This window comes from Globicephala melas, chromosome 5, assembly GCF_963455315.2.
Source record: "Globicephala melas chromosome 5, mGloMel1.2, whole genome shotgun sequence".
NCBI classification, from domain to species: domain Eukaryota; kingdom Metazoa; phylum Chordata; class Mammalia; order Artiodactyla; family Delphinidae; genus Globicephala; species Globicephala melas.
In genome coordinates this window covers 116463834-116481107 of record NC_083318.1, presented here as the reverse complement: position 1 = coordinate 116481107, position 17274 = coordinate 116463834, and the positions used below count along the sequence as shown (strand labels likewise).

Sequence of the window (17274 nt, the reverse complement as noted above, 5' to 3'; positions counted from 1 at the left end):
CCATCTCCCTCTCTCTCCTCTCTTTCTCTCCCTTCCCCTCCCCCTCTCGCTCTTGTCTCTCTCTCAGAGAAACAGTGGGCAGCCCAGGGCAAGTATGGTGGCTCACAGTCACCAGGGACTCGTCATCCTTATCTCTCTCCTCTTTGCTCAGGCCTCCTTATCATGTTGTTCCTTCCTCAAGTTCACTTCATAAGACAAGACGGAACCCAACCATTACATCTGCATCACAGACAGCTGTCTGTCTCCTTGAAGGAAACTTTTCAGAGTTCCAACGAACAACTTCTGTTCACACTTCATTAACCAGACCATAGTCACACGGTCACACCCAGGTGCAGAGTGGGCTGCAAAAGGTAGGTTTTTAGCGGGGGGCACTTTGCTTTTCCAAATAAAATCAGAATTCTCTTACTGAGGAAGAAGAGGAGAATGGATTTTGATAAGCAGCTCTGGTCTCTGGAAAAAGAGCCTTCGTTCTTCTCTAATTTAATCTTCACACAGGCTTGGAGCAGGAAAGGACCCGTGGCTCTGAGGTCCAGAGAGAAAGAATGGTCACCCAGAGAGGCCAAGAGAGTGCTGAATCTAGGAGATTAGCCAGGATCTCCTTGATCTAACAACAAGGTTGTTTCTAGAGACAGAAGAGGAAAAGCTCCAGGAAGAAATGAAGGCCCTGACTTCATAGGGCTTCTCAACATTTTATTTTTATTTATTTATTTTTTTCTTTCTTTTTTTTTTTTTTTTTGGCTGCAGCGTCAGGTCTTAGCTGTGGCATGCAGGCTTCTCTCTAGTTGTGGCATGCAGGTTTTTCTCTCTCTACTTGTTGCGCTCGGGCTCCAGAGAGCGTGGGCTCTGTAGTTTGCGGCACGCAGGCTCTCTGGTTGAGACACGAGAGCTCAGCGGTTGTGGCGCGGGGGCTTAGTTGCTCCATGGCATGTGGGATCTTAGTTCCCCTACCAGGGATCAAACCCACGTCCCCCGCATTGGAAGGTGGATTCTTTACCACTGGACCACCAGGGAAGTCTCTCTCATCAGTTTAGAGAACAGAACTTGAACAAGTCTCCATATCACTGCCCACTATGGTCTGGTGCTTTTTTAATGCCTGAAAGGCAAATGATGTAAAAATAAATCCTGGACACAGAAACCTGAGTCTGAGAACTGAGTCTACGGCTCCCTCAGTGTGGGGCTTTGAACAAGTTACTCTCCTTCTGGAGACAGAGGCAGGAAAAGGAGTAACATTTATGGAGTGCCTGTTTTAAAGAAGCTTAATATACTTCATACCATTTTATCCTAACAATGGTGAGGCAGATACGCTTAATTCAGGGTATAGATGATTAAACTGAGGATCAGAGAAGGTCTAAAATCCATAAGGTAGTCTAGTCCCTTAGGGAGACCTCTGGCCGAAAACCCTTGATAATGCTACACTCCAACCATATGGAAATCTTTCCAGTTCTTCAAATGTTCTACCCCATCTTTCCTCCCCACCTTTGCGTACACCATTCCCCCTGCTCGGCACACTCTTCCACCTCTTCATCTGGTGAACCCCAACTCACCCTTCAAGTCTCAGCTGAAAATTCCTTTTGCTCAACAAAGCCATTGCCCAAACCAGAAACAAGGTTCTGTTTCCTGTCTATACTTCTTCTTCCCTTGTACTTCCCCCGTCAGAGCGCTCATCACTGGGAATGTCTTGTTTAATGACTACCTCCCTCACTGGAACAAGACCCACTGCTGTTTACTACTGTGGTCCTCACCTCCAACAAAAAGCCCAGGGTGGGCTTCCCTGGTGACGCAGTGGTTAAGAATCTGCCTGCCAATGCAGGGGACACGGGTTCAAGGCCTGCTCGGGGAAGATCCCACATGCCGCGGAGCAACTAAACCTGTGCACCACAACTACTGAGCCTGCGCTCTAGAGCCCGCGAGCCATAACTACTGAGCCCACGTGCCACAACTACTGAAGCCTGCACGCCTAGAGCCCATGCTCTGCAACAAGAGAAGCGGCCCAATGAGAAGCCCACGCACCGCAACGAAGAGTGGCCCCCGCTTGCCACAACTAGAGAAAAGCCTGCACACAGCAACAAAGACCCAGGGCAGCCAAAAATAAAAATAAATAAATAAATTTATTTTTTAAAAAAATGCCCAGCGTATCCCAGGCACTTAGGAAACATGTACAGGAATTCACGAGTTGTTTAATTTAATCTGACGGTAGAAATACATGCTTATTTATTTACATTAACTGAACCCATTTTAGAAAATACTGTTCCACATATTAAAACTGTTCTCCTTACCTGGGATTCAAGGGTCTTCAGAATCTTTCCAGCCTTCCTTCTCAGTGGTCTCTGTTCTCACCTTCCTATATCGGGGCCTTGAGGATAATTATTCTCTCCATCTGGAATGTAAGGTTCTGGTCTCTTATCTGCCCTGAAACATAACCACCCAGCAAAGCACAGCTTAGATTCAACCTCCTCCATGGAGCCTACTCTGCCTTTGCAATTAACACTAATTTCTCCCTTCCTTGAATACTTCTTAGAGCACTAAAATCCTGTCCTGGTCATTCTGCCTCTGGTGTTCATGGCCTTCTTGTTGTACAGTTGTATTTTTCAAACATTAACCACTATTTTCTCCCTGGGTCTTCCTACTTCCTTCCTCTCCCTACCTCATTTAAGGCCACGGTCAGACCTGGCCACAGGGAAGGAAGCAGGGAAAAAAGAAATTTCTGGGTTTGTGTCCCACTGATGAAATTTCCAGAGTGATTTTAAAAATGAGATCAAAGTGAGGAAAGACTAACAAAGTGTCCCCCCTTGGGGCAGGGTGGAGAGAGGAGTAGGAAGGAGCCGTGCTGAGCCAAGAGACGTCAGTGGAGCCGAACAGCGTGTTTCTCCACCCATTTTAGGGCAGAAGCCTGGGGAGGGAGCGAGATCCCTGAGAGGTGTGGGGTCTGAACAGGCATCTGCCTGATGTTGACTGCACAGAGCTCCAGGGAGACGTAAGACCCCAGAGGAGCTCTCTGAAGATGGGTCTGAGCAGAGAAGCACCGGAACATCACAAATACTCTTAATCTCAGCTTGGCAAGAAGGAAGCCGAATAACTCCTGGGCCTCCCACGCACAGCATGGGAGTATTCGAGAAATTTACAGGACCTAAAGGGACCATTCAGACCCTTTAGAAATGAAGGACATCTTAGCGGCAATCTCTACACAAAAGCAACTAGAGCGTTGGATGCTGCCTAGACAAATCATTCAAAGAATAGGTGGACCCCCTCCCAACATCTGGCCACTATTTATACCCTCTAAAGTTTAGACAACTTGAAGATTAACCCTACTGGACTATAAGCTTCTGGATGGCAGAGATGCCAAAAAACTTCATACTGACTAAATCGTGTTTCCTAGAAGGACATTCCTGTTCTTAAACTGGAGTCTCCTAGAGGTATATTCCTCTAAGCCAACCCACTGATACCTTGAAGCCTGGGTTACTACACATGGAGCTCTGGGGAAAAAAAAAAACTACTTTATCCCACTGTAGAGAGAAAAGGCCCCCTGGTGGCTCTATGGAACAGGGGTTGCTGAAGGGGTATCTGGGAGCCACGGCTCACCTCATCATGATTGTGCTTTCAGTATGGACAGTAGGCCATGGAGCTCTTTGCAATGATGACCGTCTCAACTAGGCCTCAGAACTCCTACTTCTGCAACGGTGGAAGTGGACTAAGGGTCTTCATTGAATGTTCTCTACCTTTCTATACTGTTGTTAATGTATGTGTTTCTATCAATTTACTGAAATTTTATATTTAGGTATCTAAGTGCAGGGATAAAAGGGAAAAAAGAAGGCTCTTTGTTGGAATACATTAGTGCTTACATTTATATGACCTTAAATGACCATGAAAAAATGTGTAAAAGAAATCCTGCGAAAGTATGCACAGGTTATAATAGTTTCATACTTCGCTACAAAACTGCATATGCTTGTGCAATAATTGCATGAAAATCCTTAAGGTATGAAATAAGAGGATAAAACATTGACTAGAAAGCAGTACCATTTTTGGAAATTGCCAAGCAGTGTACAGATTTTAAACATCCTAACTTTGTTTTTATTGACTCAGAATGGCTCACAATTATAATAAGATAGTGACTATGGTTTTTGTTTCAGCCTCATTGCCAACTTTTTGTCATGCAATTAACAATCTGAAGATCATTAATCCCTTATCCAGGAATTCAAAGATGTAACTGTTTCCAGATAAATATATCATCATTTTTCACTGAGGAAATCTCTGGACTTAACATTCTCATAAAAAAAAGAAAGAAAAGAGAACCACAATAAAACATATGGCTAAATCATTAGCTATAATTTGTGCAAAATAATTTTGACAATGAATGTAGATAGACATTGGGTTCTGGAAATCACACTTTTTACATCAGGGGGTTTGGAAGTCTGAGGTGAAAGGCCTGACATTCACAAGCATCCCAATGGCAACAAAACACTGTCAGCGTCTCCGTGGGCACTTTCCAGCCTTGCACCTTGGATTCTAATTGCTATTTAGATTTGGCGTCTCCTTTTCTCTCATGCTTCCCGAGCTCGGCTGTTCGTAGATTTATAGATCGAGCAATACCAAGGTCTTTAGTGGCTTTGTCTTTGGTGCTGTCTGGATCAGCATTTTTATCAAGCAGTTTGGAAGAAGGTGGAGGTGAGGGGGAAGGTTTCTCCCCGGTGACCAGGTGAGGCCAATGAGGCAACCAAGGTCATTCACTCATGTAGACAAGAGTACTTCTAGGCTGAGTCCTCTATCAGGATGACCGGATTCTCCCAACTTCCTTTCTGTCTTACTGAAATTTGTATCTGTAGTTGCCCCCAGTTCTAGTTATCCCATTTGGTTTGCAATTCAGGTTTGTCCCGGGCTACAGATTCCTGACACCCCCATCTCGGTACCTTTTACAAAAATATCTGTGGCCAGCTCAGCTGTCTGACCACAGTCCAGCCTTCTAGATATTGTGCAACATCTGATACCCAATTGAGACCCCAGTCACTGACTGAGTATGCCCCCAGATTGAGTTTCAGACAAGCCTAATCATGCTAGGGTACAAGAGAGCAAAGTCTTCACATCTGTGGATGACCTGAAGCTAGGAGAGATGGCGAATATGAAGACTTTTAAAAGCTCTTGGGTGTTTTGGAAGCCTGGTTCAAGAGCAACAAAATGAGATTTAACAGCCGTGAGTTTGAATTCCAAATACCATCTCATAAATATAGATGATGGAAAAAATGCCTTGACTGTTTTATGTGAAAAGACCGGGCTGTTTTTGTTGATCATAAGTTCAGTGTGATGTGACTTAGCTGCTCTAAAAGCTAATCCTCTTGTGGGCTGCATGAATAGGATTGCGTCCAAATCACGCAAGGCAATAATCTCTGTAGGCGCACCTTCAACTGGTCAGGCAACAGCTGACTACTCTGTTGTGACCGTCGTTCTACAAGGGGATCATTAACAACCACAGACAATTCTGGGGAAGCAGAACCGGGTGCAGAGGTCTGCGCTCTCCATGGCACAGAAAATTGTTGGGCCAACTGTTTAGCCTGAGCAGTGGCTCTCTAACTGTTGAAACTCTTGGTTCCACAGAAAACTCAGCAGGCTTAGGCAAGAGGGGGTCATGAATCCTAATGACATAGACAGGGCTGCCACTCAGATCAGATACATAGGTATGGCTGAACTAGTTTTTTATCTCTGGCATCTGCTCTGATTCATTGGTTCCCATAGAGTACTGGCTTTAAATATTTTGAACATCACCCCTGGAAACAGGAGTGCCTCAGAGAATCCAGGGCTAGAATACAGCTGAGCTTTAGGAAGGGCTAGAGCCAGGAAACGGAATGTCACTGGAAGGCTGGCAGTATTGGCTCTCTTCTCCCATCTGCTTCATTCGTCTTTGTCTGTATGAGACAGCTTTCTCTAATCCCTAATCCACTTGCCAGAAACTGGCTTTCTCTCGATTCCAGCTCCAAGTTCCCAAAAGGACTTGGGTTAGATTGGGATGCCTACCCCATCCCTATCAACTGTGGCCAAGGGCATGGAGTACATTAGGCAAACATGGCTGCAAGAAACCCACCCCTATGGGGAATTCCCTGGCGGTCCAGTGGTTAGGACTCCATGCTTTCCCTGCCAGGGCCTGGGTTTGATTCCTGGTCGGGGAATTGAGAACCCCCAAACCCCGGGGCGCGGCCAAAAAAAAAAAAACCGTCCCCTATGATTGAGATGGGGATGATTAAGGAGGTCATTCTGTGGCGGGAAAATACCCAAAACGTTTTGTATCACTTTCTTAACTTTCTTTGATGTCATAAGCCCCTTTGAAAAGTTGGAGAAACATGTTTTACTCTATACAAAAATACACACAAATTTTGTTTAGACTTTCAAGAGATTCCTAGAACCTTGGAATACATCCGCGAACCGCACAGTAAGATACCCTGACCTAGAGATGAAATACTTAGGGGAGAAAATATGAGTGTCTTCCTTCAAATAGCTGAAGAATTGCTGGAGAAGAATATTAAAATTATGTAAACGCATGCATAGGAAAAAGATTAGAATGCTATATAAAACTGAAAACGGTGCTTCCCCGGTGGTGCAGCAGTTGAGAATCTGCCTGCTAATGCAGGGGACACGGGTTCGAGCCCTGGTCTGGGAGGATCCCACATGCCGTGGAGCAACTAGGCCCGTGAGCCACAACTACTGAGCCTGCGTGTCTGGAGCCTGTGCTCCGCAACAAGAGAGGCCGTGATAGTGAGAGGCCCGCGCACCGCGGTGAAGAGTGGCCCCGCTTGCCACAACTAGAGAAAGCCCTCGCACAGAAACGAAGACCCGACACAGCAAAAATAAATAAATTAATTAATAAACTCTTACACCCAACATCTTCTAAAAAAAAACAACAAAAAACTGAAAACGTGGTTCCCTTTGGAGATAGTGTAATGGGTGATTCTTTTTTGTGTGTTTCCCAATTATCCTGCCAGGGATATCTATGGTTAGTTTTATAATCACGTAAAGCATACTTTTTAAAATAAATTTATTTATTTATTTGTTTGTTTTTATTTTTGGCTGTGTTGGGTTTTCGTTGCTGCGCGTGGGCTGTCTCTAGTTGCAGCGAGTGGGGGCTACTCTTCGTTGCGGTGCGCGGGCTTCTCATTGCGGTGGCTCCTCTTGTTGCAGAGCACGGGCTCTAGGCGTGTGGGCTACAGTAGTTGTGGTGCGCGGGTTCGGTAGTTGTGGCGCACGGGCTTAGTTGCTCCGCGGCATGTGGGATCTTCCCGGACCAGGGCTCGAACCCGTGTCCCCTGCATTGACAGGTAGATTCTTAACCACTGCGCCACCAGCGAAGCCCCATGTAAAGCATTTGTTAAAAAGAAACATAATCAAAATTTCAAATGCTTCAGAGTTTAGAAGAGTGGGTAAAACTGTTAAGAACGGAGATTTTGACTCAATGGTAGTGGCCTTAGGAGTAATCACAATGTCCCTGAATCGATCCTTGCCCTCCCGTAATCTGTTCTCAGAGCAGAAGCCACTTGTGTTAACACATAAGTCAGAGTATTTCTCTCTGCTCAGAACCCAGCAAGGGCTCCCCGATTCACTCAGAGCAAGGGCCAAAATAAGGCTATAAGTCTCCATGTGACCTGTCCCATGTTGTGCCCCATCTCATCTCCGACAGCTGTCCTCCAGCTCATTCTGATTCCTCGTTCCCCACATTTCGTCACTTCCTGAAGTCTCTGCACATGACATGTTCCCAGTGAGACCCCCTCAGTTTTAAATTGCCTACCTCACCACTGCTGTCACTCTCCATGGCTCTTGCCCTACTCTCCTTCTTCCTTTCTTTTTTTTTAAAATAATTAATTAGGGACTTCCCTGGCGGTCTAGTGGTTAAGACTCCCGTGCTTCCACTGCAGGGGGCATGGGTTCCATCCCTGGGCAGGGAACTAAGATCCCACATGCTGCATGCCCCACCCCCCGCCAAAAAAAATTTTAATTGACTAATTTTTAATTGAAGTACAGTTGATCTACAATGCTGTTTCAGTTTCAGGTATACAGCAAAGTAATTCAGTGACATATCTATCTATCTATCTATATCTATGTATATCTTTCTCAGATTCTCTTCCATTATAGGTTATTCCAAGGTATCAAAGATGTGGTATATGTCTACAATGGACCTACTTGCTTTCTTTTTTCTCATAGGACTTATCACCTTCTAAAATACTATGTAAAATTTTTATCGTCTGTTTCTCCTCACTGGAATGTAAGCTCCATGAAGACAGAGGATTTTGTCTTTTCTTTCTTTCTTTTTTTTTTTTTTTTTGTCTGGTTTGCTTAATCCCAAGCACCCAGTGCCTGGCTAAGAGTGGACACTCAACAGACATTTGCTGGAGGAAGGGAGGGAGGGAAAAAAAGACTTGCAGGGGTCAAGCAGAGACAGAATGGTTCTCTCATAGAAGGAGTTCCTGATATGGGGGAGAAGCCTGGACAACTTTGAAGTTTCATTGCAAATGTGAGATTCTACATGATGGACTCTTCCCTTCCACCACCATAGCCCAGATTTTTACTTACTTAGATTACTTGCTGATTGTCTTAGACAGGAATCGTTTGGATGCAAGGAAGAGAAACCACTCAGGTTACATTAAATAAAAAGCAAAGTTTTAATTTAACGCATGGAATCTCATGGATTCCAAGGGCAAGAACTCCAGGGTGGCCCCTTGAGCAGCTGAAACCAGGATTGTCTCTGCCTTTCTGGTACTTCATGAGATTTAATCTCTCCCTCAGCAGACATCTCATTTCTCCTTCCTGGAGAGCTACAAGACCTCCCAGCTCCAGGGCCCATCACTAACTAATTAAAGTCTGTCTCAAATCCAAATTCTTCAAGAGTGAATCTGATTGGCTTATCAATTGTTTTCCCATTCATCAAGTGGTACTGTCAGCTGTCAACGGAGGCAAGAGCATCAGAGAGTGCAACCATGACCAAAGAATCCACCCTGGTGGGCTTGGGAAGGGAAGCAGTTCTCAGAGAAGCAACACATGAGCTGAACAGGCAAATTGGCTAGCACTCCAAGGCACCACCCCACTGGAATCTAACTGCACTAACATTCTCAACAATCTAATTTCATTTCCCCAGCAATTTCCTGTCTGGAAGAGGTTGCTGATTTCTTTGAAGCTAAAATCGGCACATCCTTCACTTATAAAAATAATAAACAGCTTTCTGAGAAACTTCTGAGGAAATTTTTCTACCACCTGGAAAAGCACAGTGAGAGGATTCATCTCCTAGAATAAGAGTTGCAGGGACTTTACCCTGAAACAGAGCTGCAAAATGTCACAAAGTTCTGCACCATGAACACAGATGTATATAAAATTGCTTTTTATAACAAGATTTTTTTAAAAATTGAAGCATAACACAAATACACAAATGTGCACAAATCATAAGTGTTCAGCTGGATGAATTTCCAAAGTAAACACACCCTCGTAGCCAGCACCCAAATCGAGAAATCAGCATCATCGTCCTACTTCCCACCGCCCCTCTGTCTGCCCCACCACCCCCAAACACACACTATCTCCTGACTTCCATAGATTAGTTTTGCCTAAGTTTAAAGTCTTTGGTCCTTTTTTTCCTACTGGGTTGGCCATCTTGTTTTGTTTTATTTTTAAAGCAACTTTATTGAGGTATGATTGACATGCAATAAAGTATACACATTTAAAGTGCACAGTTTGATAAATTGAGGTATATGGACATATCATGAAACCATCACCACCATCAAGCCCTCCCAGCCCCAGACAACCACTGATCCATCATTGGCTGGATCAAGGATATCATTATCAATTGTTTATCTTTCTAGAATTTTATATAAATGGAATCACATAGTACATTTTTGTCTGGCTTCTTTCACTCAAAATAATTATTTTGAGATTCATCCATGTCAGTACATGGATTACTAGTTCATTTCTTTTTATTGCTAAGTAGTAACCCGTTGTATGGATATACTACCCTTTGTTTATCCATTAACCTGTTGATGGGCATTTGAGTTGTTTCCAGTTTGGGGCTATTTAAAATAAAGGGGTTAAGAACATTTGCGCACAAGTCTTTGAGTGAACATATGATTTCATTTATCCCAGGTATTTAGGAGTGGAATGTCTGGGTTATATGTTATGTGTATGTTTAACTTTATAAGAAGCTGCCAATATGTCTTCCATCTTACATTCTCACAAGCGGTGTATGAGAGTTTCAGCTGCTCAATCTTCTAACTCTTGGCATAATCAACCTTTTCAATTTTATGCATTCTAATAGGTGTGTGGTGGTATCTCATTGTGATTTTAATCTGTGTTTCCCTAATGACTAACGATTTTGAGCACATACAAGTTTTGCTATGGCTTATTTGCCATCTGTATGTCTTTTTCAGTTGTGTGCATAAAAATCTTCTGCCCATGTTTTAATTAGGTTGTTTGTTTTCTTATTATTAAGGTTTTTTTTAAAGAATTAACTTTTTTTTAATAGATTTTTATTTATTTATTTATTTTTGGCTGCGTTGGGTCTTCATTGCTGCACGTAGGCTTTCTCTAGTTGCGGCGAGCAGCAGCTATTCTTCGTTGCGGTGCGCAGGCTTCTCATTGCAGTGGTTTCTCTTGTTGCGGAGCATGGGCTCTAGGCGCACCGGCTTCAGTAGTTGTGGCATGTGAGCTCAGTAGTTGTGGCTCACGGGCTCTAGAGTGCAGGCTCAGTAGTTGTGGCACATGGGCTTAGTTGCTCCACGGCATGTGGGATCTTCCTGCACCATGGCTCGAACCCGTGTCCCCTGCTTTGACAGGCAGATTCTTAACCACTGTGCCACCAGGGAAGCCCTTATTATTAAATTTTGATAGTGCTTTATTTATTCTGGAGACAAATCCTTTATCAAATATGTGATTTGCAAATATTTTCTCCCTCATTTTGTGGCTTGTCTTTTCATTTTCTCAATGATGTCTTTCAAAGAGCAGAGATTCTTAATTTTGATAAAAGTCCAATTTATCATTTTTTTCTTTCATGGATCATGTTTTGAGCATCATATTTAAGAGATCTTTGCATAACTCAGTCACGCAGATTTTCTCCTATGCTTTCTTCCAGAAGTTTTCTTTTTATCAGGTTTTACTTTTCTATTTATAATCTATTGTGAGTACCCTTGTGCATGTGCCAAAGGTATGGACTGAATTTATTGTTGTTGTTTTTGCATTTTGATATCCAATTGCTTCAGCATCAATTATTGAAAAGTCTATCCTTTCTTCTTTGAATTGCCTGGGCACCTTTGTCAAAAATCAATTGACGATATATGTGTGAGTCTATTTCTGGACTCTCTATTCTGTTCCATTAATCCATTTGTCTACTTTTTTTTCTTTTCCATTATAATTTATTATAAGATATTGAATATAGCTCCCTGTGCTATACAGTAGGACCTTGTTTATCTGTTTTATATATAGTAGTTTGTATCTGCTAGTCCCAAACTCCTAATTTATCCCTTTCTCCTTCTTCCCCTTTGGTAACCATAAATTTGTGTTCTGTGTCTCTGAGTTTGTTTTTCTGTTTTGTAAATAAGTTCGTTTCATTTTTTTAGATTCCACATGTAAGTGATATCATATGATATTTGTCTTTCTCTGTCTGACTCACTTCACTTAGTATGATAATCTCTAGTTGCATCCATGTTGCTGCAAATGGCAATATTTCATTCCTTTTTATGGCTGAGTAATATTCCATTGTGTGTGTGTGTGTGTATATATCACATCTTCTTTATCCATTCATCTGTCGATGGACATTTAGGTTGCTTCCATGTCTTGGCCATTGTAAATAGTGCTGCTATGAATACTGGGGTGCATATCTTTTCGAATTAGAGTTTTCGTCTTTTCTGGGTATATGCCCAGTGGCGGGATTACTGGATCATATGGTAACTCTATTTTTAGTTTTTTAACATTTGTCTCTCTTGATGCCAATACTACACTGTCTTTATTACAGTGGGTTTATATGTCTTGAAGTCAAGTAGTATAAGTTCTCTAACTTTGTTCTTTTTCAAAGTTGTTTTAGCTATTCTAGGTACTTTGCATTTCCATATGAATTTTAGAATCAGCTTATCAATTTTGCAAAGAAAAAAAAACCCAGCTTGCTGAGGTATTGATTGGTATTGTGTTAAATTTACAGATCATTCTGGGAGAAAACTGATAACTTAATAATATTGTGTTCCCACTCATGAACTCAGTATATCTTACTTAGGTCTTTTTAAATTTCTCTGAGCGATACTGTGTCTTGAATCTATGGATTTACAGTTGCAACAAATTTGAATATTTTTTGGCCATTATCTTTTCAAATATTTTTCTGTGCTCCCCACTTTGGAGACTCCAATTACATGCCTATAAGCCATTAGAACTGGTCCCATTTTCACTGATGCTCTGTGCATTCTTTCAATCATTTTTTTTCCCCTCTCTGTTTCATATTTCTATGTGTTTAAATTCACTAAACTTTTCTTCTGTGATGTCTAATCTGCCATTAATTGCACGTAGTACATTTTTTTTTTTTTACGTAGTACATTTTTCATGTCAGTCATTATAATTTTCATCTCTAGAAGTTTGATTTAGGCCTTTATAATATCTTCCATGTCTCTACTTAACATGTTAAGTCATTCCTCTAGCTTATTGAACATATGAGATATAGCTATAACAACTATTCTGTTTGCCAAATAATTTTACCATCTATATCATGTCTGGGTTGGCTCCAGTTGATTTTTCTCCTCATTGTGAGTCATACTTACCTGCCTCTTTGTAATTTTTGATCAATGTCAAATCAAGAATTTTTGATTATTAAATCAGATTTTAAAAACAGTGGAAGAAGCATGGACTTAAAACAAGGCATGCTAATTAGGTTTTGTCAAATTTTACAAAAATATGTGATATATATTTATACTAAAACTAGATAATCTTCAGATTTAGGAGAGCAGTCAGTTAATATTTTTAGCAGATTAAAAGAGTATTAAATACTGGTACGAGTTGGAAATTGAGAAAACTGTGGGTAGAATTATAGAAAATGAGTTGGTGTTAGACGTTTTTTTTTTCCTATGAATATATTGAGCTCTGATTTAGGACATCGTTAAGTTTCTTGGGAGCAGTTTGAACCTATGGGATCTTGTTATTAAGTTTTCTTAGGCAGAGTCACAGCAGCATTTAGTCTAGGGCTAATTTTTAATTTTGCCCACTACTAAGACAAAATCCTACAGTGCTTTGTGAATTATGATGTTTTTTGCTCTGGCTGAAAGAACAGGAGCTATTTCCACCCTGAATGATTCCCTGGTGATTTTTTTTTTTTAGTTTTTTTTTTAGTAAGTTTAAAAATATATATTTATTTATTTGGTTACACCAGGTCTTAGTTGCAGCACATGGGCTCCTTAGTTGAGGCCAGCGGGCTTCTTAGTTGCAGCACGCATGTGGGATCTAGTTCCCTGACCAGGGATCAAACCTGGGCCTGCTGCATTTGGGAGTATGGAGTCTTATCCACTGCACCACCAGGGAAGTCCCTTCCCTGGTGATTTTTCCCTGTAGTTCTTTCCAGTGACTCTTGTCCTAGTGTCAAGAAGTTTCTTCACCTTCATCTGCTGATTCAGCTGAAGACATGAGGGGACCACCTGAGTGGGGATGGCCAGAGCTCTCGCTCAGTGTAGCTCTTTCCTGTCTGGTCTAGTGTCCTGCAATCTCTAACTGCAGTAGCCTCCCTGAATTCCCAGATCCATCTCCTCAATTCAGAGAGGACTGCAAGCACGCTGTGCTGTGACCCAGAAAGTAAGGCAGTAAACAAGCAGTGCTCTCCTTGTTTGTTTTACCTTGGGTGTTTCATATATTTTGTCCTTTTAAAAAAAGTTGTTTCAGTAAGGTGGGCAAATCTATTCTCTTTCACTCCATCTTGGTTGAAAGCTGAAGTCTTGGATTGCCTATCATCTTCTTATTGATTCTAGGAGTATCTATATATTCCAACTACAAGCCCTTTGACAAATATAGGAATTAAAATACCTTCTTCAACTCTATCTTCTTCCACTCTGACTTGTTTTTGTATTCTCTTAAACATGATTTTTATGAAGAGACGTTGTCAATTTTAATGTTGCCCAATATATTACTTTCTAAACTTTAGGGTTAATGCTTTCTGTGTCTGTTTACCTTTCCCAAAGTTAAGAAGACACTTCTCTGTGTTTTTGTTTGGAAATGTTCTGGGTTTTTTACTTTAACTTTAAAATCTATAATGCATTTGGCATTGATTTTTGCATATGTTATGAGCTAGAAATCAAGATTCTTTTTTTTTTTTCATATGAGTATCCAATTGACCCAGCACCACTTACTGAAAAGTCTATCATTTCCCCACCGTACTGCAGTGTCAACTTTGTCATCCATTTAATGACCATGCATGTGTGGGTCTATTTCTTGGTTCTCTGTACATACAGTTTTAACCTCTGTCTGGTAAACAGCATTGATCTGAAGCAGTCATTTCATAATTTTCAGTTTAAAAGATAACCGAGTTCATTTTTCTTTCTTTTTTTTTAAATAAATTTTATTCCATTTACTTATTTATTCTTGGCGCCTGGACAGGGACTTGAACCCTGGGCCCTCAGATTAAAAGTCTGATGCTCTCCCAGCTGAGCTACCCAGGCACTCTATTGCCTTTCTTACTTTAACTTAAGTATACATAAGTTTTAACTTAGTAGACTATTGTTTTTCATCCAAAATACAGTTTGAACACAAGAACTGTGTAAATGTAATTATATTAAATAACTCTAATACTATTATATATAATGTTTTAATGTCACAATTACTAAGGGATTTTGGTTTACATTTTACAAAATAAAAACTCTCTTTTACCCCATGAGTAACCTAAATTTTGAAATATCAGGTTTGAAACAAAATGATGCAATTCAGGCAGTGTTAGCATAATCTGTTTAAAGTTATCATAGCCCCTAATAAATTATAACTGAAATATTCTAAAAACAAACAGTATTTTATTCCTTTGCAAAAGACCATCTTCTCACTATATCTATATAAACCTTATTCCAAGGATATTTTCGTTTCTTTTTTAGAAAATATACTGAATTTCATTAATATGCTGTAGACAGCCTGAAGTGTTAATCTCCACCTCTACCTTTAAGACTTCCGTTATGATGTACAAGGTGTATTTACCCTCTAACCAAATAACTTTTGAGCAACGTAGTGGAGCCTCCAGTTTACATATCTTACAAAATATTTTCATTGCAGTTGCAAATTCTTATACTTTGCATTGCTGGCAACTTTTAATGATATATATGTGGGGTTATAGATTTTATTTATTTATTTTTTATTGGCGTAGAGTTGCTTTACACTGCTGTGTCAGTTTCTGCTGTACAGCAAAGTGAATCAGCCATATGTATACATACATCCCCTCTTTTTTCGATTTCCTTCCCATTTAGGTCACCACAGAGCACCGAGTAGAGTTTCCTGTGCTGTACAGTAGGTTCTCATTAATTATCTATTTTATACATATATAGTAGTGCATATATGTCAATCTCAATCTCCCAATTCATCCCACCACCCCCCTCCCCCTTGGTATCCAAACGTTTGTTCTCTATGTCTGTTTCTGTTTCTGCTTTGCAAATAAGATCATCTATACCATTTTTCTAGATTCCACGTATATGCGTTAATATATGATATTTGTTTTTCCCTTTCTGACTTACTTCACTCTGTATGACAGTCTCTAGGTCCATCCATGTCTCTACAAATGACCCAATTTCGTTCCTTCTTATGGCTGAGTAATATTCCATTGTCTATATGTGCCATATCTTCTTTATCCATTCATCTGTCGATGGACACTTAGGTTGCTTCCATGTCCTGGCTATTTTAAATAGAGCTGCAATGAACATTGTGGTACATGACTCTTTGAATTACGGTTTTCTCACGGTATATGCCCAGTAGTGGGATTGCTGGGTCATATGGTAATTCTATTTTTAGCTTCTTAAGGAACCTCCATACTGTTCTCCATAGTAGCTGTATCAATTTATATTCTCACCAACAGTGTAAGAGGTTTCCCTTTTCTCCACACCCTCTCCAGCATTATTGTTTGTAGATTTTTTGATGATGCCCATTCTGACTGGTGTGAGGTGATACCTCATTGTAGTTTTGATCTGCATTTCTCTAATAATTAGTGATATTGAGCATCTTTTCATGTGTTTGTTGGCCATCTGTACGTTTCAAGGATATTTTCATTCCAAATTATTTAAACACAACTTCCTTAGAAATATTTAGATGTGTGAAAATTTCAATGTTTAAAGTTTAGGTTTAAGTTACTTATTAATTTGAAAATATTACATCACTTCTGTTTTTTAGAACTTGGAATTTCTTATTACTAAAGGAATACATTTTTGTTATAGGAAAATCATCAAATATACCTAAGTGGAAAATTTTAAAAAGAAAACCAATCTCACCTTTAGGTATCAATAATAATATAAAGCACAGTTTGTCACTTTTTGGAGTCTGGTTATTCAGGGGACAATTCCTACCTGTCTTAGTCCATTTGGGCTGCTATAACAAAAAAACCATAAACTGGGTAGCTTATAAATAACAGAAACTTATTTCTCACAGATCTGGAGGCTAGGAAGGCCAGTATCAAGGTGCCAGCAGATTCGGTGTCTGGAAAGGGCCCAATTTCTGGCTCATAGTTGGCACCTTCTTGCTGTGCCCTCACTTAGTGGAAGGGGGGAAGGGAGCTAGCTCTGCCTCTTTTACAGAGTCATTAACCTCACTCACTAGGGCTCTGTCCTTACGACCTAATCACCTCCCTGAAGCCCCACCTGGGGGTAAGGATTCTAAGGGGACAGAAACATTCAGACTGTAGCAATACCCAAACACCTCGACTCCAACACCAACTCCTGTTACCATGTCAGGAGCGAGCAAACATCTGGGTCATCAGCCACCTGAGGAAAGCCCTTCACTTCCTTCATTCACTCATTCATTCCACAAATATGCATTAAGAACTGATTACATGCCAGGTACCCTGGTAGGTGTTAGGGGTACAAATAAAGTGAATAAACAGAACAGACAGGGTCCTTTCCCTCCACAGAGTCCATTACGTAGTGAGAGCAGTCAACATCAATAAAATAATCTCACAAACGATGTAAAATGACAACTATGATATCTATTTCTTACAACAGGACAGTAAGAGGGTAGAGTAGGGAATATGACTCAACCAAGGTCTGAGGAAACTTTTCCAGAGGGAGAGATGGGTGACCCGAGATCTGAAGGGTGGGCGGGAATGAACCAGCC

General features: G+C 40.9%; 1 long non-coding RNA gene and 1 other non-coding gene across 2 annotated transcripts in view; both read right to left on the bottom strand.

The window, feature by feature from the left end:
• LOC138842703 (uncharacterized) overlaps nucleotides 1-17274 on the bottom strand; it is a 107686-nt gene that overhangs the window by 82103 nt on the left and 8309 nt on the right. The gene's annotated exons all lie outside the window — the stretch shown is intronic.
• Nucleotides 14564-14636, bottom strand: TRNAK-UUU (transfer RNA lysine (anticodon UUU)). The gene has a single exon. It is a non-coding gene; the product is annotated as a tRNA-Lys (tRNA).